The following is a 24,716-nucleotide window of genomic DNA, read 5'->3' as shown; positions in this document are numbered from 1 at the left end:
TTGCCACCAGGGCTTTCCAAGGTCCATACCCTTCTCAATATGCCAATACTCTCCCGAACAACTTCTTAGAAAGCAACAAGAAAAGCCTGAGACAGCCCAGGCACCCCCTTTTGAAGCAAATCTGACTGGCCACCAACCACCTGTCTCTACCCAATACTTGACTACTCATCATCACAAAAGGACTGATCTTCCACCTGAATCAAGGAGATGGCTACATGGTGTTAAATCAGCACTGTATTCACTGCCCCTTTACTTTCCATGATGGGCAATGTTAACATGAACAAGCACTGAAATTCTGTAAACATCCGACAGATGGATCACCTGTGCAAGAGAACAATGGCAACTGTTTTGCTGTTGCTGTGAGTATGGTGCAAAACAGTGATGAGTGAGGCAGAGAAAATGCTGGCACACAAAGAAGAGAAGATACAAGGAGAAGTTGGCACTTCCCAATTAGTAAGAAGCTTCTTGGAAAAGACAGGGTGTCAGACGCTGTTTAATTCAGAAATGAAACAAGTTCAGAAGGGTTAGCGGCAGCTCACACATAATAATACCAGCACTAGGCTCACTATAGGGTCGGTATAGGGTTGCTATGAGTGGGAATCGACTCAACAAAAACGGGTTTTTTGTTTGTTTGTTTTATACTTGCACGGTACTAGGCAGGGTTCTTAGATACGAGAAACAGAAATTGGCTTTGGCTAGTCGTAATCACCAAGGGAATTTGTTAAGAAGATATTGGGTAGCTTGCGTAACTGTCATGAAGTCTGGAGAACCAGGTTCTGGAAACGGACAGGGACAAGAGACGGTGGGCAGGCAGAACCACAGTTGAAACCCCACCACCCGCCTGATCTAGCACTGGACACGGTGTATCAGTTTGCTATTTCTATCATAATGCTAACAAACAACCACAAGACATCGTGACATGCAGTAATAAGTGTGTGGTTGCTCATGTGTCTGGGATCATTTGAAAGCCAGCAATCTGGCGATGGAGCCCTGGTGGTCTTACGATGGAGCCCTGGTGGTGCAGTCGTTGACAGCTGGGCTGCTAAAGAAAAGGTCGGGAATTTGACTCCTTGGAAACCCTATGGGGCAGTTCTACTATGTCCTATAACATTGCTATAAGTCAGAATGGACTCGATGGCAACGGGTATTTTGTTGTTGTTGTTTAATCTTGTGATCTGTAATTTTGGTCTGGACTCACTCCTGAGACTATGGGTTGGAGAGCTATTGAATTTTCCAGGCTGGCCTCACCTGAGGTGACTGGGACAACTCAGCTCTGCTCCACATGTCTCCTATCCTCCAGGAGTCTGGACCTGGCACTTTCTCACAGTGAGGCCTCGGAGCAAGAGAACTGCAGAAGCACACAATGCACCTCGAGATCTAGGCTTAGAACTGACAACACTATCATTAATTGCCAAAGCAAGCCACAAGACCAGTGCAGATTCAAACAGTTGGGAAGTAGACTTCCTGTTTAGCGAAAGCTGAAAAACCATACAACAAAGGGCCTGGATCCAAGGGGGAGACAAGTGGGAGCTACTGCACCCAGGAGCCACCACTAGCACGTCTGTCCCTTCTCCCTGAAGCTGCATGTGGCCTCCATCACTGCCATCATCACTTGCGTGGATTCTCCATAATTCTTTGCATCCCAGCTTTAGATTCAGGGTTCCAGGAAAGTACGTCAGAATAGCCAGGCCTAGATTTTGTGGCTGCAATCTGAAGGCACAGAAGCACTGGGAAAGCAAGGATCTCAGTTGCTTTCACTTCCTTAGTAGCAGATGGGTTCTGCCTCTCACCAAGACCCACGAGGTGGGGAATACGCCAAACATAGGAAAGTTCAGATGCTGGGTAGTCAAACAACTGACAGTTACTCATTAAGAACATCCAATATCTGTTGGGGTAGATTTCGGGAATAGTCTGAAGTCTTTACTCCTCTTTGGATCCACACCTTTCCCCATGTAGCTTTGCAGTGACCCACCTCATTCCTTGACACTGGACTCAACCATGTGCTCATGTTGGCCTGTGGGAAGTAGCAGATGTGACATAAGGAGAGGACTGAAGTGGGTTTTCCCACTAGGGTTTGCTTTCTTGCACCTCTGCCTCCACCATGGAAACATGCCCAGGCAAGCCTGCCAGAGGATGAAGGCTAAGTGGAGAGGAGCCAAAGTACCACTTGTCCCAGCCTAGACTGGCCAACGGCTAGACAAGTCACAGATACATGAAGAAGCCCAGTCATTAGCAGAGTCATCCAGCCAACCCCCAGCAGACCCAGCAGCCACATGAGCAGTAAACACTTATGTTACGTGCCACTGAAATTTTGTGGTTGTTACATAGCATTGCTGTGGTGATAGGTAACTGACACAGTCTGCCAGCAGTTAGGTATAAATAAGTTCATTCAATTCTCACGGCAAACCTACAACTTAGATATCAGGATTTTCATTTCCACAGAGAGATTAGGTAAACTACTTAAGGCCATCCAAGCTGGATTTAATGGTGATCTTCCTACAGCAGAAGTCCCGCTCTGAATAACTAATTTGGATCATTGTTACAAAGAACAGAGTTTGTGACCCTGACCTGAGCTTCAGGAACAGACCTTTTCCTCACCTTCCCTGGACCAGAAGTGACTCTGAAATGAGCCAGGAAGACTTGGATAATAACCAAGAACTATTTCAAGGCTAATCCCATTAGGATGACTCTGGAAACAATGTGAAGACATTCCTTATACTGGAAAGCCCTTAAAATAAAGGAACACCCACAAGGGCCTAGAAATCCTTTCATTGTTTCTGGTTTCTTACCGTAACTGACTTAGTTGTGATAGGATTTGGTCTGTCCCCTGCTCTTAAAGGGCTGTTGTTGTCAGGTGCCATCAAGTTGGTTCCGACTCATAGCAACGCTCTGTATAACAGAATGAAACACTACCCAGACCTGTGCCATCCTCACAACCATTCCTGTTTTAGCCCATTGTTGCAGCCACTGTGTCAATCCATTTCGTTGAGGGTTGTGAAGGTTAAAGTTGTGTGTCTACTTGACTGGACCATGATCCTCAGTGGTCTGGCAGTTATGATGTAGTTTGGCAGCTTTTTAATGATGTAATCACCTCTATAACGAGATCTGATGTAATATGATCACATCCATGATGAGATCTGTTATGAGCGGTCAATCAGTTGGAAGAGTTTCCTTGCGGGTATAGCCTGCATCCAATACAGGGGGACTTTATGACAAGGCTCACTGGCTTTTACTTATTCTGGATCCTGCAGCTGGCTCCTGTTCATCTGACCTCCAGTTCTTGGGACTTGAGCTAGCAGCATACCTGCCATCTTACCTGCCAATCTTGGGATTCATCAGCCTCCACAGCCTGTCAGCCAGAGTTCCCCACAGCCTGTCAGCCAGAGGCCTAGCATCTGACCTTTTGATCTTGGATTCAGCAGCACCTGTGGCTACCTGAGTCAGAAGAAGCCTGCAGACTAACCCAGGAAATTGGGAATTTCCAGCCTCTACAACCACATGATCAATTTCCTTTATATAAATTTCTCTCTATATATATATTTATATATACATATATTTATACTAGTTTTGTATCTCTAGAGAACTCAGCCTAAGACAAGGGTCTTCCCCTTTTTTGCTGACCTTCTACTTCACCAAGCATGATGTCCTTCTCCAGGGACTGGTCACTCCTGATAACATGTCCAAAGTACACAAGATGAAGTCTCACCATCCTTGCTTCCGAGGAACACTCTGGCAGTATTTCTTCCCAGGCAGACTTGTTCATTCTTCTGACAGTTCATGGTATATTCAATATTCTTTGCCAACACCATAATGCAAAGGCATCAATTCTTCTTTGGTCTTTCTTATTCATTATCCAGCTTTCACATGCATACGAGGTGATTTAAAATACCCGGCTTCAGTCAGGTGCACCTTAGTCCTCAAAGTCACATCTTTGCTTCTTAACACGCTGAAGAGGTCTTTTGCAGCAGATTTTCCCAATGCAATATGTACTTTCATTTCTTGACTGCTGCTTCCACAGCCATTGATTGTGGATTCAAGTAAAATGAACTCCTTGACAACTTCAATCTTTTCTCTGTTCATCATGGTGTTGCTTATTGGTCCAGTTGGGAGAATTTTTATTTTCATTATGTTGAGGTGTAATCCATACTGAAGGCTGTGGTCTTTGATCTTCATCAGTAAGTGCTTCAAGCTCTCTTCCCTTTCAGCAAACAAGGTTGTGTCATCTGCATGACGCAGGTTGTTAACAAGGCTTCCTCCAATCCTGCTGTCACATTCCTTTTCATACAGTTCAGCTTCTCAGCTTATTTGCTCAGCATACAGGTTGAATAAGTACAGTGAAAAGATGCAACCCTGATGCATACCTTTCCTGATTTTAAACCATGCAGTATCCCCTTTTTCTGTTCAAATGACTTCCACTTGGTCTATGTACAGATGCCTTCATGAGCACAAGTGTTCTGGAATTCTCATTCTTCGTAATGTTATCCATAATTTATTATGATCCACACAGTTGAATGCCTTTTGCATAGTCAATAAAACATCTTTCTGGTATTCTCTGCTTTCAGCTAAGATCCATCTGACATCAGCAATGATATTCCTTGTTCCATGTAATTTTCTGAATCTGGCTTGACTTTCTGGCATTTCCCTGTGGATGTACTGCTACAACTATTTTTGAATTATCTTCAGCAAAATTTTACTTGTATGTGATATTAATGGTATTGCTCAAAAAATTTCCACATTCAGTTGGATCACCTTTCTCTGGAATGGGCACAAACATGGATCTTTTCCAGCCAGCTGGCCAGGCTGCTGTCTTCCAAATTTCTGGCATAGATAAGTGAGCACCACCAGCGCTGCATTTGTTTGTTGAAACATCTCAACTGGTATTCCATCAGTTCCTGGGGATTTGTTTTTTGCCAATGCCTTCAGTGCAGCTTGGACTTCTTCCTTCAATACCAATGCCTCTTGATCATATGCTACCTCCTGAAATGCCTGAACATCAGCCAATTCTTTTAAGTACCGTGACTCTTTGTATTCTTTCCACCTTCTTTTGATGCTTCCTGGGTTGTTCATTTATTTTCCCCGTAGAATCCTTCAAAATTGCAACTTAAGGCTTGAATTTTCTCTTCCGTGTTCTTTCAGCTTGAGAAATGTCAAGCGTGTTCTTCCTTCTTGGTTTTCTATCTCTTGCTCTTTGCACATGTCATTATAATACTCTGTCTTCTTGAACCACCCTTTGAAATCTTCTATTCAGCTCTTTTACTTCATCATTTCTTCCATTCCCTTTAGCTACTCTATGTTCAAGTGCAAGTTTCAGAATTTCTTCTGATGTTCATTTTGGTCTCTTTCTTTCCTGTCTTTTTAACTATCTTTTGCTTTTTTCATGTATGATGTCATCCCACAACTCATCTGGTCTTTGGTCATTAGTGTTCAATGTGTCAAATCTATTCCTGAGATGGTCTCTAAAATTCAGGAGGGATATACTCACAGTTGTATTTTGGCGCTCATGGATTTACTTTAATTTTATTCAGCTTCAACTTGAACTTGCATATGAGGAACTGATGGTCTGTTCCACAGTCAGCCCCTTGCCTTGTTCTGACTGATGTTACTGAGCTTCTTCCACAGATGTAGTGGATTTGATTCATGTTTATTCCATCCGGTGAGGTCTATATGCATAGTTGCCACATACGTCATTGAAAAAATGTATTTGCAATAAAGAAGCTGTTGGTCTTGCAAAATTCTGTCATGCAATCTCTGGTGTTGTTTCTATCACCAGGGCCATATTTTCCAACTACCAATGCTTCTTCTTTGTTTCATTCTTTTGCATTTCAATCACCAGTAATTATCAATGCATCTTGATTGCATGTTTGATCAACTTCATACTGCAGAAGTTGATGAGAATCTTCAATTTCCTCATCTGTGGCATTAGTGGTTGGTATGTAAATTTGAATAATAGTTGTTTGTATTAACTGGTCTTCCTTGTAGGCGTATGGATAGTATCCTATCACTGACAGCATTGTATTTCAGGATAGATCTTGAAATGTTCTTTTTGACAATGAATGTGATGCCATTGCTCTTCAATTTGTCAATCCTGGCAGAATAGTAGACCACGTGATTCCCCAATTCAAAATGGCCAACACCAGTCTATTTCAGCTCACTAATGCCTAGGATATTGATCTTTGTGCATTCAATTTCATTTTTGATGACTTCCAATTTTCCTAGATTCATACTTCATACCTTCCACATTCTGATTATTAATGGATGTTTGCAGCTGTTTCTTCTAAGAGTGCTTAATCTATACAGATAACTCCTTAGTATCTAAACTAGCACCACAGATACGGTCAGTTGTGACAACAACCAACAAATGCCCAACGCACAGTAGCTACTCACTAAACACTAGGCCTCTCCCTTCCTGCCTCATATCCCAGATTGAAGGAATCGTGTTATCAAGTCATTTTATTTCTGCTAATCACAGCTTATGGGACCTGACTTAGGACATATTTGAGTTACGACGAACTGCACTTAAGGCTGTCTTTTTTTTTTTTTTTTGGTACATCTTTATCATAAGTAATGTGTACTACATACAATGTTGCTGATGTTATCATTCACAGATGTTCAAAGATCGGATTTATAAAGGTACTGATAATAAAAGGCAATAATAATAGAAACTCAAAATAGAAAAAAAAAGAGGTATTCAATTTAGGTAAGTACCGACTTATGACAGAGTCATTTGAAGAGAACTCTGTCATAGCCAGGGACTATCTGTATGGATATATACTATATATTGTAGGCCCACCAGATGCCAAGAATACAAAGGCCTGGAGTCAAGCTTAAGAAACTTAGAATCTAGTGGGGAGCAAACATTCTCATGTTAAAACAAAAATCATATTAAGCCAATAATAGATACTGAGTGAAGTTTACTGAATATACGACTTGCAAATCAGGGTAACATTTCGACTAGAGTGTCAGAAACATTCCAAAGATGAGCAGAACTTCCAGAATTTTTATACCAAACATTATCAGCATTGCCTTAGAAAAAGGAATAGTAACAGCATGATAAACAAATTCGTGGTCATGAAGGATTTTCATACAGTATTGTCTTGAAGACAATTAAAATAATTACTGATTTCCCCTAATCATGGCTCCCAATCCGACCCTTGGAGTCCATTTCTCGAAACTGAAAGAATTCTTTGAAAGAGCCCAAGCCAAAAGGGCCTTACTAGTTTATCTGGACTATTATTCCTCTCAAAGGTGATTTTTAGGAGCCAGTTTTTTCAAGGCACAAGGCTCAAAAGGACACCTAAGGGCAATGGCCTGTGTGGGTTACCCCGACTTCCATGAAAACCAGAAATATGAATTCCAGGAGAATTAAAATGATTTTGTCACTTAGAACCAGATTTAATTAATAACTCAAGCTAACATCATTACGAGAGGACACTGGTGGTTCAGTGGTAGAATTCTCTCCTTCTATGCACGAGACCCAGGTTCCATTTCTAGTCAACGAATGTCATGTACAACCACCACCTGTCTGCCAGAGGAGGCTTGTGTGTTGTCACGATGCTGAGCAGGTTTCAGAAGAGCTAAGATGGACGAGGAAGAAAGGTTTAGCGATACACTTCTGAAAGTCAGCCAGTGAATGTCATACAGATCACAAAGGTCCAATCTACAAGCGATCACACAGGACTGGGAATCGTTTCGTTCCATTGTGTGTGGGGTTTTCATGAGTCAGAGGCCGACTTGACAGCAGCTAACAACAAACAGTGAGCTATCAAAAGAACCACATTTTAAAATGATGAAAATGTCCAATTTATGCTATGTCAATTAAATGAATGATTTTATTCATTTAATCTCTATTAAAAGATACAACAATTGATTTTCAATTTTTATAAAGAAAAACCAACCAGCTTAATTTCCTGCATTGATTAAATATATGGTAAATTTTCACTTTTTTAACACATAAAAACAAAGCCCGTATTAACTTTGATACCCTCTACTCTTACCTAAGCCCATAAGGCTATAACAATCTCATTTTACACTTGAAATTCTACACTTCATAATAAAATAAATACTAAATTTATTCATTCATTTAAACTCTATTAAAGACATTGCAAATTATTATTTTAGCGCCTTTAAAAATAAATAGCCTTAAAAATAATGAGTTTTTTCCCAGGCCACTCCTGTCTGGGATGCCACATTTTGAGGAAAGACTGGCAGAAAGTTCAAGGAAAACATCATAAGACAAAATCCAGGGAAGGAGCTGCTATAATAACAAAATTGAATTGCCAGGAAGACCTTACTTTATTGCACGCATGGACCAACCAGCATTTCACAGTTAGAGATCCCTATCATCTCTTTCCAAGTGTAATTCTGAAACCATTTGAAGAGCTGTCCAACCTCATTCTTGCTTTCAAAGCCTTTGCTTTGAAGGAGGAATTCCGTCTGTCCAGGCGTGCGCTCCTTACACAAACCCTACCTTATCCTCAGGACCAATTCATCATCAAAATGGCCAGCTGCTCTGCAGCAGGAAGCAGGGTTGTGAGGGAATGAGACAGGGGGAAACTAAGTTAGAACGAAGGGAAAATACAGAGGAAAGACAGTGAGCCTGGGGTCAAGCGAACAGGCAGGGAGGCGTGAGTGCCAGCCCACTAGCTGGTGATGTGCCCTGAGGTCAGCAACGGGATGGTGACAGCCATCCTATCTCCTTGCTTTGGCATCAATTACTCCTGCAGAATTCTCAAAGCCTTTTCAAGTGGACCTTCCTGGGCTCTCCCAGGTTGTCATTCACTCCAACGTTCTCTCATGGGACTGTGTACGCACTGCCATTAGGGCACTGACAGAGCGTGGTTCTGAAGCCACACCACCTGGGTTCAAATCCTGGCTCTGCTACTTCGAACTGGGTGACCTCCGACAAATTACATAATCCTTCTTTCAGTTCCCACCTCTGTAAAATGGATCTAAAAGTCAAACCTGCTTTATAGCATGCTTACACAAATGAAGAGATGATTTACATGCAAAACACTTAATAAATATCAGCTGGTGTTTTTGTATTGTGATTGTTTGTTTATAGATCTCCTCAAGAGCAAAAGTCGTATCGGAATCTTCTTGATAAATGTGTGTTAAACCGATAAACATTTTCCATCAAAGAGCAGTCGTCTTGGGGAGGATAAGAGTTTAAATTGTTAGCATTGAATCCCTTGTTGCTGTTGTTAGGTACCATCGAGTTGATTTTTGACCCATGGAGACCCCATGTGACAGAGCAGAGCTGCCCCACAGGGTTTCCAAGGAGCGGCTGGAGGATTGGAGCTGCCGACCTTTTGGTTAGCAGCCGAGCCTTTAACCGCTGAGCCTCATGCCACATTTGATGGATGATTGTCTTCATATCTCTGCAGGGCGTATACTATTATTTACTTATTATGCTTCTTTAAATTGACTATATATATATATGTATACACACATACATAATTTTTTTTTAAACCTGGCCTTGTGCTAAGTAATAAAAAACAAATAAAAAAGTTGCTGTTGAGTCAATTCTGACTCACAGCAACCATAAAGGACAGAATAGAACTGCCCTATAGGGCTTCCAAAGCTATAATCTTTATAGAAACAGACGGCCACATCTTTCTCCCACAGAGAGGCTGGTGGGTTCCAACTGCTGACCTTTCGGTCAGCAGCCAAGCACTTTTAACCACTGTGCCACCAGGGCTCCTTTGTGCTAATAGAGAATGTGAAATCACAGATTCAATATGTTAGTTGTATTTTTTTATACTTTGTACTTAAACAAATCTATAACCACTAAAATAAAATGTTCATCTGTGTTGTGTGCCATCAATTCTGACAAACAGTGACCCTATATGACAGAGGAGAACTGCCTCATAGGGTTTCCTAGTCTGTTATCTTTACTGTAGCAGATCGCCACATCTTTTCTCCTGTGTAGTGGCTGGTGGATTCGAACTGCCAACCTTCTGGTTTGCAGCCAAGCACTTAACAATTGCGCCATCAGGGCTCCTTATGTGCATCCATACATCATCCCAAATGATCTCATATGTCCCAGGTGGAACTTCCACCTTACTTTGGAAAAAACTGCCTCAGGAAATTGGTAACCAATGAATAGATGTCCAAGAATGAATGTGGAGTTTGCATAAATATCAGTGGATAAGTCTCCGATCTGAGCTTATCTGAACTCACTCTGTGATCTTTGCTCTTAGCCAAGTTCCCAGGCACAGAAGACATGTTAGATGTTCTGCCTCAAAGAAGAGGCTCTGCTCTCCAAGAAAGCAGGACCCTAGACAATCAAAGAAAATCAATATATAGATGAATGGGCCTCAGGATGGCATGTCAGCATAAGTCCTCAACCCCCTCTCGCCTTGTCTGAACATATTTCCTGTAGGAGGTGAGTTTGAAACTGAAGCAGGAAAGAATTTAACAGATGGGTAAGGGAAATGCAGGCGTTTCAGGAGCGAAGGGAAGAGGGCCAGTAAGGCTATGTGTAGGGAGACAGAGGTCCTCATTCCATCCTTTAGCTGAGGAACGTTCAACATGGACTCAGTATTAATTAGTCTGTCCATTCTCCTAGGTGACCGCACATCCTGGTATTTGCCTACCCATCCCAACTGACAAGTATCCCAGCGAAAATTCCAGGAAGGCTTCCACCGGGGTTTTCTTACAACCCTCTTCCCCTCAAGCTCTACTCCCTGAGCTGTGAAGTGTGGAGTTAAATTACCACATTTAAAATTAACTAAACCTTTACAAAAGAAATTTTAGAACTTTAGTCACCAACTGAACTTGGAGCTAAAGATGAGTAAGGCTAAGATAAACAAGAGAATATCTGAGCCCAAAAAGGTGCAATTACCTCACAAAAGGACAGAATGGCTGAATAACTTACAACCCAGACAAGCTGGAGCTGGAAGAAGGTGCCCAGCAGTAGAGAGAGAAGGGAGAGTTGACGAAGCTGGTCTGAAGAAGGTAGTTTACACCAGTGCTTCAAACCAGTTCTGAACGATTCAGTCATGGCCAAAGGAAACAACGGCAGCATAGTTGCATAGCAACCAAATCTTTTGCGCTAATACTTTTGACCCTAATAGGAAATAGGCAGCGGTGCCCTGCTCAAAGATGGCAGCCAACCACGCTACTTTGAATGTGTATGACTCTCCACAGTCCTGCCAATAATCTAATCTCTCACATAAGGCTCCTGAAAGTTTCCTGATGAGGGAGATTGTATTATTGGCTCCTGATAGTTTCCTGATGTGAAAGATTATTGGCAGAACTGTGGAGAGCAACATACATTCAAAGCAGCAAGGTCAGCTGCCATCTTTGAGCAGGACATCATTGACTGTTTCCTATTGGGGTCAAAAGTCAACATGCAAGAGATGGGGTTGCTATGCAACACGTACGCTGCCCTTGTTTCCATCAGCCATGACTGAACCATTTAGAACCAGCCTGAAGCCCTGGTTTACACTTTTACTTCTCACATTATAGTCCTGGGACCAGCAGCACCACCATAATTTGAGAGTTTACTAGAATTTCAGAGTCTTGGGCCCCACCTAAGACCTCCTGAATCAGAATGTTGTTTATATACACATTAAGTCTGATGTAGTTTTAACAGCCTCTTGGCTATTTTATGGATCATATTGTGAAGAACAGGATTCCAAAACACTTAGTTGTGCTCATGAGGAACCTGTGCACAGACTAAGAGGCAGTTGTTCGAACAGAACGAGGGGATGGATACTTGTTGTTGTTGTTAGGTGCCGTTGAGTCAGTTCCGACTCATATCGACCCTATGTACCACAGAATGATACACTGCCCAGTCCTGCACCACCCTCACAATCGTTATGCTTGAACCCATTGTTACAGTCACTTTGTCAATCCATCTCTTTGAGGGTCTTCCTCTTTTCCACTGACCCTGTACTTTACCAAGCATGATGTCCTTCTCCAGGACTGATCCCTCCTGACAACAGGTCCAAAGTATGTAAGATGCAGTCTCACCATCCTTGCTTCCAAGGAGCATTCTGGCTGTACTTCTTCCAAGACAGGTTTGTTCATTCTTTGGCAGTCCATGGCATAGTCAGTATTCTTCACCAACACCACAATTCAAAGGCATCAACTCTTCAGTCTTCCTTATTCATTGTCCAGCTTTTACACGCATACAGTAGGACTGAAAATACCATGGCTTGGGTCAGGCACACCTTAGTCTTCAAGGTGATATCTTTGCTTTTCGACACTTTAAAGAGGTCTTTTGCAGGAGATTTGCCCAGTGCAATGCATCTTTTGGTTTCCTGACTGTTATTTTCATGGGTGTTGATCGTGCATCCAAGTAAAATGAAATCCTTGACAACTTCAATCTTTTCTCCGTTTATCATGATGTTGTTTATCGGTCCAGTTGTGAGGATTTTGTTTTCTTTATGCTGAGGTGTAAGCCATGCTGAAGGCCCATAAAGAAGACTTGGGTTCAGTTCCTGGTGAATATGTCTCATGCGCAGCCACCACCCATCTGCAGTGGAGGGTTGTGTGTTTTTGTGATGCTGAAACCGTTTCAGTGGAGCTTCCAGACTGAAACAGACTAGGAAGAAAAGCCTGGCAACCTACTTGAGAAAGTCGTCCAATGATAATCCTATGGCTCGCAAGGTCCAGATCCCCAAACACTGAGGGGACAGTGTTTCGTCTGTTGTGCACAGGGTCCCCGTGAGCTGAGAGTTAATAACTCACTCTACATTGGCCTTTTCTCATTGCCTGCAGTACATCAGCCTCTTTCTTTCCTTTGCACATACTGCTTTTTTTCTGCCTAGAATGCTCTTTAACTAGCCCAGACCAACTCTTCCTTCACGTCTCAGCTTAAATATCATTTTCTCAGAGATGCCTTTCCTAGCACTCATTATAAAGTAGGTCTCCACCATTGTCTCTTGTAACACACAGTTTTTTGTCATTGTTTTGTTTTCTATTTCACAGTACTCATTACAATTTGTAATGACAAATTGTAATAAAAATTTTAGTCTACTCCACCAGATTGTAGAGGGTGGCATCATACACATTTGTCCACTGCCTGTACAAAGCCTGAATCAGGGTAGGCGCTCAATAAGTACTGTTTGAACGAATAAAGAATTGGAACCAGTTTCTTCACTGCAAGATTGAGAAGCTAAAAACCAGGAAAAAACCCTCCGCTGTGAAGTCCATTTCAATTCATGGTGACCCTATAGGTCAGAGTAGAACTGCCCCATAGGGTTTCCAAGGAGCGCCTGGTGGATTCAAACTGTCTACCTTTTGGTTAACAGCCCAAATTAATTTCCCTCTCTGCAAAAAACATATTAACATTCTGGAACAAGATTCTACAGAACAGAGCTTGGAAATCCTGGGGTAAGTAAATGTGAGAGAAGAAAGTCTTACTAAAAGTCAGAACTTCTAGGGCTTTGAACTGGTTCACAGAAATCTAGGGAATGTTAAAAAAAAAAAAAAAAGTGAATATTCACTTTAGAGCTCCTTAAAAGAGAAGCACCATGAAAGATGACATATAATTGTTCTCATATAATTATATAAATCCCCCAAATTTTGGTGTAAAGATTCTGGTTAGTAAAAATAACCAGAGGAACATTACAGACACCAGAATTATGAACGGAAGAGCAGAAGCGAATGTGATTCCCCAGCTACCACCACTGAGGAACAGCTAGCTGTATTTCTGGAAAGTCTACACCACAATTACTTAGAAATTAATTTGCTGAGTCATCTTTTCCTGAGATTACTCCACAATACAAACCTAGAGCAGATGGAATCGATGGCAACTGACAACAACAGCAACCCGTCACGTCAATCACGACTAGTAACCAGTTGCCAGTGAGTCTGCTGGGACTCACTGGGACCCCACGGTATCACTGGGACCCCACAGTATCACTGGGACCCCACGGTATCAGAGCAGAACTGTGCTCCATAAGATTTCTCCAAAGTAGATGGCCAGGGCTTTCTTCCAAGGCACCTCTGGATGGACTCCAACCACCAACTTTTCGGTGACCAGATTTTGTGCATTACCCATTTGCGCCACCCAGGGATTCCTATTAATCACTAAAAGTGCAGAAATAAATTATTTTTGTTTTTATTTTTTCAAACATTTTATTGTGGTTCGGATGAAAGTTTACAAAGCAAATTAGATTCTCATTCAATGATTTATAAGCGTTTTGTTTCATGACATTAGTTGCAATCCCTTTAATGTGAACAGCACTCGACCCCCTTGCTCCCCGGGCTCCCTGTTTCCATTTGCCCATCTTTCCTGCCCCTTCCGGACTTCTGAACTTTGTTTTTGGGCAAACGCTGCCCTCTTGGTCCCATGTGGTTGATTGTTTTAAGGAGCATACTCGTCACAGGTATTATTATTCACTTTATAGACCTATTATTTGGCTGAAAGGTGATCTCTAGGAGTGGGTTCCAGGTTTGAAGGATGTCTAAGGGTAAATTATTTTTGAAGAGGTCGCATGGTGAAGGTGTTCTGGTTATATTGCTAGTAATAAACCTAGCCCAAAACTAAGTAGCTTAAAACAGCAATCATCATTTATTTTGCTCACAAATCTGCAGTTTGGGCAGGAGTCAATGCAGAAGGCTCATCTCTGCTTCACGTGGCTTCAGCTAGAGCAGCCCAACTGTGGCCTGGAGGATCCTTCAAGATGGCTTACTCACATTGCTGGCAAGTGGGAGCTGTGCTGGGAGCTCTGCCAGTTCTGTGGGCCAGAGGCCTCGGTTCCTCTCCACACAAGCCTCTTCATGGGATGCTTAGGCTTCCTCACAGCATGGTGGCTGGGCTCCAAGAGAACCAGGAACAAGCTGCACTGCCTTATCTACTCTAAACCCCCAGAGTCACAAAGCATTGCTTCTGCCACGTTCTACTCATGGAAGCCGTCACAAGTCCATCCAGATTCAAAGGGAAGAGAGTTGGACTCCACTTCTTGATGGAGAGTGGTAAGATTCTTTTTTTATTGTATTTTAGATGAGCGTTTAGAGAGCAAATTCGCTTCTCATTAAACAATTAATACACATATTGTTTTGTGACATTGGTTGCCAACCCCACGACACATCAACACATGGCCCCTTCTCACCCCTGGTTTCCCCATTACCAGGTTTCCTGTCCCGTCCTGCCTTATTGTCCTTTCCCCTGGGCTGTTGTGCCCCTTTAGTCTCATTTTGTTTTATGGGCCTAATCTTTGGCTGAAGGGTGAACCTCAGGAGCGACTTCAGTACTGAGTTAAAAGGAAGTCTGGGGGCCTACTCTCAGGGTTTCTCCAGTCTCTGTCAGACCAGTAACTCTGGTTTGTGTGTGTGTATGTGTGAGTTAAAATTTTGTTCTACATTTTTGTCAGAGCAGCCAGTGGTAGTAGCCGGGCACCATCTAGTTGTGCTAGACTCAGTATGGGGAGTGGCAAGATTCTTGAAGAGCATATAGGATGGGAGAGAGGTTAGAGACATCACTGAAAAACACAATCTAACATAGAAGGGAAGATAATAATTTAAGACGAAAATTGTTAAAAAACATAACCTCTCTGAGTCTTCTTTAATGGAGGGAAGAAAGAGGTCAACGTGTATCAAGGTAGAGTAAGGAATTTGTCCCCCCAAATGGGGAGGCTTGACACAGGAAAACCCACAGAAGTCTAAAGGGGAACGCTGAGACCACACGTGACCCCAATGAGCTGTATATTTGATGCAGGTCAAACAGTAATTGTGTCAGGAAACAAAAAACAGGTTAAGGTCCTGGTAAGACCAAAAAGCCAAAACAGTTGTGTTACCCGCTGCAAATCCATGAGGCCAGCGCTGGTGATTCGAAGGCACAGGCTTTCAAATAAGTCCCTGATTTTCTGAGAGAATCCCCATTCCAAATATTTTGTCACCATGACAATCCTAAACTGAGCCTTGAAAGATAAGTAGGATTGAAATATTCTGCCAAGCAAAAAACCAAACAATAGATGACAAGGAATGGGAAAGGGAACGGCAAAGACGCAATCTTGTTTTACTTTTTTCTTCTTTTGCTCAGTGTCAGAAGATACATGTTTTTGAGAGATTCCAGCACAAAGTCGGCCCTGAATAAACATTTATAAACACTAAAGCTTTCTCCCTCTCCTACCCACCCAAGGCCTTAAAATTCCCACGATTAGGCAGCCATTCCTTTGGTTAAAACCATATGGCAGACACAGAGATGCACCACTCAGACCCCTCTCCAAAAAAGGACTCACTGCCAAGCTTCAAGGCAGTAGTACAAGGATCCAGCCATTTCCACCCAACGTGGAATTGCTCCAATGCGCATATTGATCTGGAGTTCCCCACTGGGCTGGCAGAGGCTTTGATCTGATGGCTCCCACTGCCCAATTCTGCTTCCTACGCCTTTCCTTTCACAGGTGGGACTCTCCAATAAACTTGGTGCACTCCTAACTTCATCTGAATATCTGCTTCCCCAAGAACCCAGCCTGCAACAGGCAGTATCCTCAAAGGGTTAGTCAGGAAAAGGCCAATATTCCAGTTTAGGGGAATACATTAAGCCACTCCCAGCCTTAAGTGCCACAGAAAAGCACCATGAGAATGGGACTCTGCGCAAGTACATCGATACAGGGAAAGGACGGATTAGAAAACCTTGAAATATTTCATGGTGTAATGTTGCATTAGTGGCCAGGAAGTGAGGGGACAGTGAACACAGCTTAAGAAATGCCTTGTCATCTGTTTGATTTCCAGGACAGTCTCTTTTGGGGATACTGAGTAACCCCAACCCCCACCTAACTAGTGTTGTTGTTGTTAGTTGCCGATGAGTCAATTCCAACTTAATACCACCTGGCAACAAGACTTCCTTTGGTCCCCAAACTGTCATATACAGTAGTCAAAATTTGGAGGACTTAAATATTAAGCTGGATAATGCATCTCGACTGTAATTGCTCACTTTCAGGTGCTAATTTTATGTTTAAAATATAGGACTGCACCCGGGCTTTGGCTAGGTATTTACCAAAGATGGGTGTCTTACTTGTTTCTGGGTTCCTGGACTGTTGGAGTCCTGAATTCTCAGCTGTCCTTGATAGGAGTGAGCCCTGCATCCACCTGGCCCCAGAGTTAGAGGGGACCTGACACCCATCCCTCGGTGGCGGCCTAAGTGACAGGACACACACCAAATCAAAAAAAAAAAAAAAACACCTGTTGCAGTGCATTCCAACTCCTAGTGACCCTACAGGACAGAGCAGAACTGCCCACAGGCTTTCCAAGGAGCTGCTGGGGGATTCGAACTGCCAACCTTTTGGTTAGCAGCCGAGCTCTTAACCACTGCGCCACCAGTTTTCCTGGGACACATACTAGGGCTATGATATTGCTGCTGCGCCAGCTGAGACCCACTAACGATCTTCAGGGGCATCTCTCTTCCCCTATTTGTGCTTGCTTGTCTCTCTGTGCTGCACCTTATAAGTCAAAAGTGATTAGGTTTAGGACATACCCTACAGTGATACGGTCTCATTAACATAACAAAGAAAACCCTCTTTCAAACAGGATTACATCCATAGGTATAGCGGTTAGGGTTCTAACACATATTTTGGGGGGACAGAATTCAATCCCTAACAGCCCTCAATAGGACTGAGCTCTAGCTGCCTACAATGGTAACCACTTACTAACTCTTGATTTGTTGTTCTTGTATCTCACTTTCCCTACTCCCTACTTATGTTTTCTAGGATCATTTTCAAAATAAACTAACTACACTCAAATTATTGTCTCAGGGTCTATTCCTGGGAGAACCTAAACTAAGTCCCAGTGCAAATCCAAAGACAATTTGATTTGATTCCCCTTCTTAATCTCCATTTAGGTAAAGCTTTTTATACCACATCACTGTACAGGCTACTGGCCATCTGGAATTGACTGCCCTTGGTTCCAGGCCCCTGGTGCAAACACCTTTAGGCAGTGAGGTGAATTACATGGTCTAAACATGGCTGCTAAGGGTCACTACTTCAGTAGCGCACAAGTGGGGCCATCTCCCTCGGAAGGGCTGTGAGCATGGCACGAACTCTGCCAGACTGGTTCAGCACAAAATCTGGATGTTTCTACCTATATCTACATTTATATCTAGATTTATCCTGGTATTTATCCTTTCATAGGATATACATATTGTTCCAGACACAACTTCAGAGACTCAAGTGCCTTGGTTTTGTACAACCTCATAAGTTTCTTCTTCCAGTAGGGTTCCGTGGTGGGTTCTGCAGAGAAAGGATTAAATGTGCAAGAAGTTTCTTAGCTGAAATATCTCCTGTGTTAAAGGAAATGGGGAGGGGATGAAGGGAGGCTGGGAGAGTCATCAGATCATGATATAAGTGTGGCCCCAAGTGAAGGAGAAAAGATGGTGGAAGCATCCTAGATCAGTGTGAAGTCAAAGAAAGGTTTGGCCAAAGCTGTTGGGAAATCTGTGAGCCAAAGTTTGCCACCGAAGGAGTCTTCTGCCCCCCAGGAATGGGTCTGTCTTAGTATCCCCCACATACACAGTCATTGGCAGGGAGCAGCTCATAGCAGGTATGGTCTGGCACAAACACAGGGATGGATTTCAACATGCAGCAGTTGGAGTCAATTATACCCCTTGTAGTGAGTAGTCTGGGAAGCCATCTTCATGGTTGCACATGGACTACATTATTGTCACCTTTATTTGGGGCCCTGTCAGCTGGAGGACTATGTGTCTTATTATCTCCAGTATGGCTATATAGAGTGTGATCGGAAGTGGAAGCTGTCATTACCAAACAGAAAATTCTGGAGCCAGCATGTGGCTCACCATGTTTTCTTTTTCCTCTTTCCCAGCAACCAGCAATACTCCAGATAGAAAATACTCCATCAGTCTGAGTCCTCGGGGAAGGATGCTATGGAACAAAGCCATGGCCAACCCACAATAGTTATGTAGTGCAAAAAGAAAGAAACCTTTGTTGTTGTAAGTCACTGAGATGCTGCGTTCTTTATTACCACAACATAACCTAGCCTATCCTGACTGATATACTACCTCTGCTATCTCTCCAAGCCCCCTTCTCCATCTGTTATGGATTGAATTGCATCCCCCAAAAATGTGTGTCAACTTGGGTAGGCCATGATTCCCAGTATTGTGTGACTGTCCATCATTTTGTCATCTATCATGATTTTCCTATGTGTTGTAAATCCTACCTCTGTGATCTTAATGAGGTGGGATTAGTGGCAGTTATGTTAATGAGCCAGGGCTCATTTGACTTTTGTTTGTTAGTTAATTTTCTAATCACCTAGCACCATTAAGAAAAATGCTTGTGGTTTTATATTCTGAATAGGACATTTTTTAGAGGGGCAATAAAACAAGCATCTTGATTTTACAGTCTAGAACTTCTGTGATGGAGTGTATACTTTACAGCACTGCCATGATAGATTCTTCTTTAGAAATCTTTCCTTAAAATATATACCTTTCATGGCTCTATGTTTTCATCAGTCATCTTCCATTACATACCATAATTCTTTTTTTTTTTTCTTCTTCTGCAAATCCTTTACTGTGGATTCGAGGGAATAAAACCACGTTTAAGAACTTAATGCTCTGGATGAATTTATACAACTTAAGATGAACAGGAAAATAGTCCCGACAAGGGACAAAAGATTCATAAATACAAATGCATTTTGGCATCTGTTTTCTCTACTATAAAATAAGGGGAAAAGTAAGCGTCCAGCAGATGGCTGGTTTGGAGAAGCTCCACTGGTCACCCATTTTCCCAGCAAATGGTGCCAGTGGCCTGATGCTAAGACACTCTTCGGATTTGACGTATGACCTTCTTTGCTTTCCAGGGATGCAAGGGGCTTGGGAATAATGCAGGAGATTCCTTTTGATTTAACCATGAATTAAAATGGACTTTGTAAACTTTGGCAAGAGAGAGCCGACAGAAATTCACGGAAAAGATGTTTGTAAGGATGCTGGTCTTTGGCTAAAAACAGCAACAAGGCAGAATGTTGACTAATTACCACACCTAATTATAGGGATTTCTTACAGGCAAATGCTCAGGTTAGCTTTTTCCCATCATGATGGTCATTGCCAGTTTCCTGTCAGAAGAAATAGGAAACCTTGTGCGCTTGGCACCTACTAATTACTGTCAAAAAGGAAACACTGGAAACGTACCTGGAGATTTCTTGTGCCCAGGGTAAAAGGCCATACAATTTCAGGGAAACAGCCACCCACCCTACCCCCTGACTTTCCTCAAATCTGGAGACAGATTTCTTGGTCACTCTGGGTACCAAATACATTTGGTTTCTAATAGAATCAGTGGAGTGAGCTCCACTTCAGGCTTCCAGCAGTAGCAAGATATTCCAACTGGTGGAAATCAATCCAGTTGAAGTACCCTTGAGCACAAATCAAATGAGACTAGACTGCAATTGAGGAAAATTATAGTCATAACTTTGCTTTAGAAGCTAAGTCGGCTTCCTCTCTGCGTGATCTCGGAAAATGGTATGGATGCTCTGAGCTGCCGGCAAGGACGCAGGTGCCAGAACACATTTTTGTTAAAGAGAGTTATTAAAATGTCTTTATCTATCTGGGGTTTGTCATCACTATTAAAAACAAAAGCAGAGAAGAAAATAATAAATTCAGATCATATTCAAGGGGTTCCAGGCCTGACATGTGCTAGCAGTATCATTAATGCCAGCATCGAGATGAATCCCTGAAGCGTTCTGTCAATCAGTACAAAGACATCAAGGTGCAAAATAGCTAAAAAGGTTACTTTTTGTAAGTGGGCTTGCCCACTGGGTTTCCACAGCCCATTTCTGTAGCTTACTGTCCTGTGATTGTACATATCGAACAAGGTTCTGGCATATCCATCCTTGTACCGTCAGAGAATGTAATGCAAGAGGAAGCCTTGGGCACACCCAATAAATCTCTCTTCACTCATCCACCTTCCACCCCCATATACTCAGTCTTCCACTTTACAGATGACAATAACCAAGACCCATGAAGGTCAAATGAGTCACCTGACGTCACAGAGTGAGTTCAAGATGGCCAGAATTAGTCCCAAACCCCCACTGTTTCTTTTCTAGAAGACTGTCTCAGAGTTCATCTGTAGCTTCCAGGTATTTTTTTTCTCCGGAAGTGAGTAGGGTATAAATTATAGATACATCAATAAATCCTCCACTCCACATCCCCCAAAGGTAACTAAGTACAGGACGCCTTCGCTTTTAAGATGCAATTAAGATGCACTGCATTCCCCGAAGCAGATGTTAGAGAGATGATCATCCCAAAGCAGACCAAGCGAGCCCGTCTCAACGTGGGCAGCACGCACAGAAGCCATCACACAAGCCAGGAAGGGACTAAGGAGGCAAGAAGTAAAGCACAGGGAGTCATCAGGGAACACCGACCAAAGAAAGAAGGACAACGCAGGTGCCGCCTCTGCGTGTAAATGGAGCCCAGGCATCTTTGAGGAAGGCAGATGAAAAAGAGACGGGTTTGAACACATTGTGGTACTCAGGAACCACAGTGCTGTAACTCCTGTTTTCTTCCCTTTGAATTCAGCCTAACGAACATTTACTGAACCATCTACTACATGACAGGCACGGGTTAGGCATCGTTACATTGTATACTGGTGGACCAAACAGCCATGGCCCCTGCCCTCAGGGAGCTTATACTCTTAACGGAAAGACAGCAGAGGGAGGATACTTCAATAATGTCTTAAATACTGTGCTAGGGCTCATCCAAGATGCTCTGGAAGCACCAAGAGGAAGCGCCTCAAATACCTCTTCCTCGTTCATTTCATGCTGTCTCTGTAGACTAACAGCCTAGCAGTTTGGGTGAAATTAACCCTATCCCCAACTGCAGGAGTGAGCCCTCATTCACCTGAGCCGATCAGCATGAAACTCAGGGGTAATCCTAAATCAATCAGTGCCTGACATTCTTCTGGCTCCAGTGATGGGCTGGGGTGGGCAAATGACCTCAGTTTGTCTAATTAGAGTGAATGCCACTTTTCTTCAATGATTTGAAGGAGAGAGGCTCATTGTTCTGCATAATGTGGGGTATGAACATGAGGCCAGGAAGCGCCACAGGCCTTTTATGACTTTAACAAGGTGGTAGTGGGAAATGTCCTGTTGTCCTAGAACTGAGGACTAGGATCAATGCTGGAGAGAAAGAGAGGATAAGAACCCCAACCTCAGCCATAATTCTCAAGAGAGCAACAACTCCTCAGGGTCAACTAACCAAAAACAAAAACCAAGCCCGTTACCATCCAGTCGATTCCGACTCATACGAACCCTACAGGACAGGGTAGAACTGCCCCGTAGGGTTTCCAAGGAGTGGCTGGTGGATTCAAACTGCCAACCTTTTGGTTAGCAGCTGAGCTCTTAACCACTGTGCCATCAGTGGGTTCATTAAAACATAGTAAAAACAGTTCTGCTTACACTTCAAGCTAAGTGGGGAATCCTGAGGACACCTCAGAGAGACTGGGAGTGCCCCCCAGCAGGGCAGCTCCTACATATCCCACTCCATGTCTGGATACCAGCTGACCTGCAGAAGTCCACACACCCAGCCTAGTATGGCTGCTGGCCAGGGAATGTGGAGGGAGTTCTTAGATTACATTGGCAATCTTTCCAGGAACTGAACACAGTGACTGGGGCCTTCTTGCCTGGGGAGTTCTAAGGTTGGGAGGCCAGTGTGAAAAGCTGGGAATTGGTGTGATGTGCCTGGAAACAAAGTGGTGCCAAAGCCCACCTCGCCCCAGTTCCTCAAGGCTGGTGGAGGACCTTGAAAAGGCCACAGAAGATTCTGTGACTTCACATAAATGTCATGGAGGTACAAGAGGAGACAGAAGCCATGAGGCTGCCCAGACAGCTACCAGCCAGCCAAGGCAACAAATCATTGTCATTGTTTTAAGCCACTACACTTTGGGATAATTTGTTACAGTCTCAGTAACTGAAACAGTGAGGTTGGTAAGTAGGCAACAGCTAGATGATATAGAGCCTTGTAAGCCACAGAAAAAAGGTTGGAATTAATCCCAAGTACACTGAAAAAGCCTTGAAAGTGACACAATTCAGTTACATCGAATACACAGAAGTCAAATTGACTACATCTGTGGAAAGAGACAATGGAAAAGCTCAAAATCATCAGTCAGAACAAGGCCAGGGGCCCACTGCGAAACAGACCATCAGTTGCTCAAATTCAAGTTCAAGCTGAAGCCGAAGAAAATTAGAACAAGTCTACAAGTGCCAAAGTATGACCTGGAGGGTATCCCACCTGAATTTAGAGACCATCTCAAGAACAGACTTAACACGCTGGACACTAATGACCGAAGACCAGATGAGTTGTGAAATGACATCAAGGACATCACACATGAAGAAAGAAAAAAGATCATTAAAAAGACAAGAAAGAAAGAAAAGACCAAAATGAGTGTCAGAAGAGACTCTGAAACTTGCTCTTGAACGTTGAGTAGCTAAAGCAAATGTAAGAAATGATGAAATTAAAGAGCTGAAAAGACAGTTTCAAAGGGTGGCTCGAGAAGACAAAGTAAAGTATTATAATGGCATGTGCAAAGAGCTGGAGATAGAAAACCAAAAAGGAAGAACATGCTCAACATTTTTCAAGCTGAAAGAACTGAAGAAAAAATTCAAGGCTCGAGTTGCAATACTGAAGGATTCTACAGGGAAAATATTAAAAAACATAGGAAGCATCAAAAGAAGATGGAAGGAATACGGAGTTGCTGTACCAAAGAGAACTGGTAGACATTAGATCATTTCAGGAGAGAACATATGATGAGGAACTGATGGTACTAAAGGAAGAGGTCCAAGCTGCACTGAAGGCACTGGCAAAAAACAAGGCTCCAGAGATTGATGGAATACTGGTTGAGATGTTTCAACAAATGGATGCAACACTGGAAGTGTACACTAGTCTATGCCAAGAAATTTGGAAGACAGTTACCTGGCCAACCAACTAGAAGAGATTCATATTTATGCCTATTTCAAACAAAGGTGATCCAACTAAATGCAGAAATTATCGAACAATATCATTAATATCACAAGCAAGTACAAGTTTGCTGAAGATCATTCAAGACCAGCCGCAGCAATGCATTGACAGGGAACTGCCAGAAATTCAAGCTGGATTCAGAAGAGGACATAGAACCAAGGATATCACTGCTGATGTCAGATGGATCCTGGCTGAAAGCAGAGAATACCAGAAAGATGTTTACCCGTGTTTTATTGACTATGAAAAGGCATTTGCCTGTGTGAATCATAACAAATTACGGATACCATTGCAAAGAACGGGAATTCCAGAACACTTAACTGTGCTCATGAAGAACTTATATACAGAATAAGAGACAGTCATTCGAACAGAACAAGGGGATACTACGTGTTTAAGATCAGGAAAGGTGTGTGCCAAGGCTGTATCCTTTCACGATATTTATTCAATCTCTGTGCTGAGCAAATCTGAGAAGCTTGGACTATACGAAGAAGAACACAACATCAGGATGGGAGGAAGACTCATTAACCACCTGTGATATGCGGATGATACAACCTTGCTTGCTGAAAGTGAAGAGGACTTGAAGCACTTACTGATGAAGATCAAAGACTATAACCTTCAGTACGGACTACACTTCAACATAAAGCAAACAAAAATTCTCACAACTGGATTAATAAGCAACACCATGACAAACAGAGAAAAGACTGAAGTTGTCAAGGATTTCATTTTACTTGGATCCATAATCAACACCCGTGGAAGCAGCAGTCAAACAATGCATTGCATTGGGAAAATCTGCTGCAAAAGATCTCTTTGA

The sequence above is a fragment of the Elephas maximus genome, chromosome 27 (genome assembly GCF_024166365.1).
Source record: "Elephas maximus indicus isolate mEleMax1 chromosome 27, mEleMax1 primary haplotype, whole genome shotgun sequence".
Classification (NCBI taxonomy): Eukaryota; Metazoa; Chordata; class Mammalia; order Proboscidea; family Elephantidae; genus Elephas; species Elephas maximus.
Note: the sequence above shows the minus strand (reverse complement) of the source record.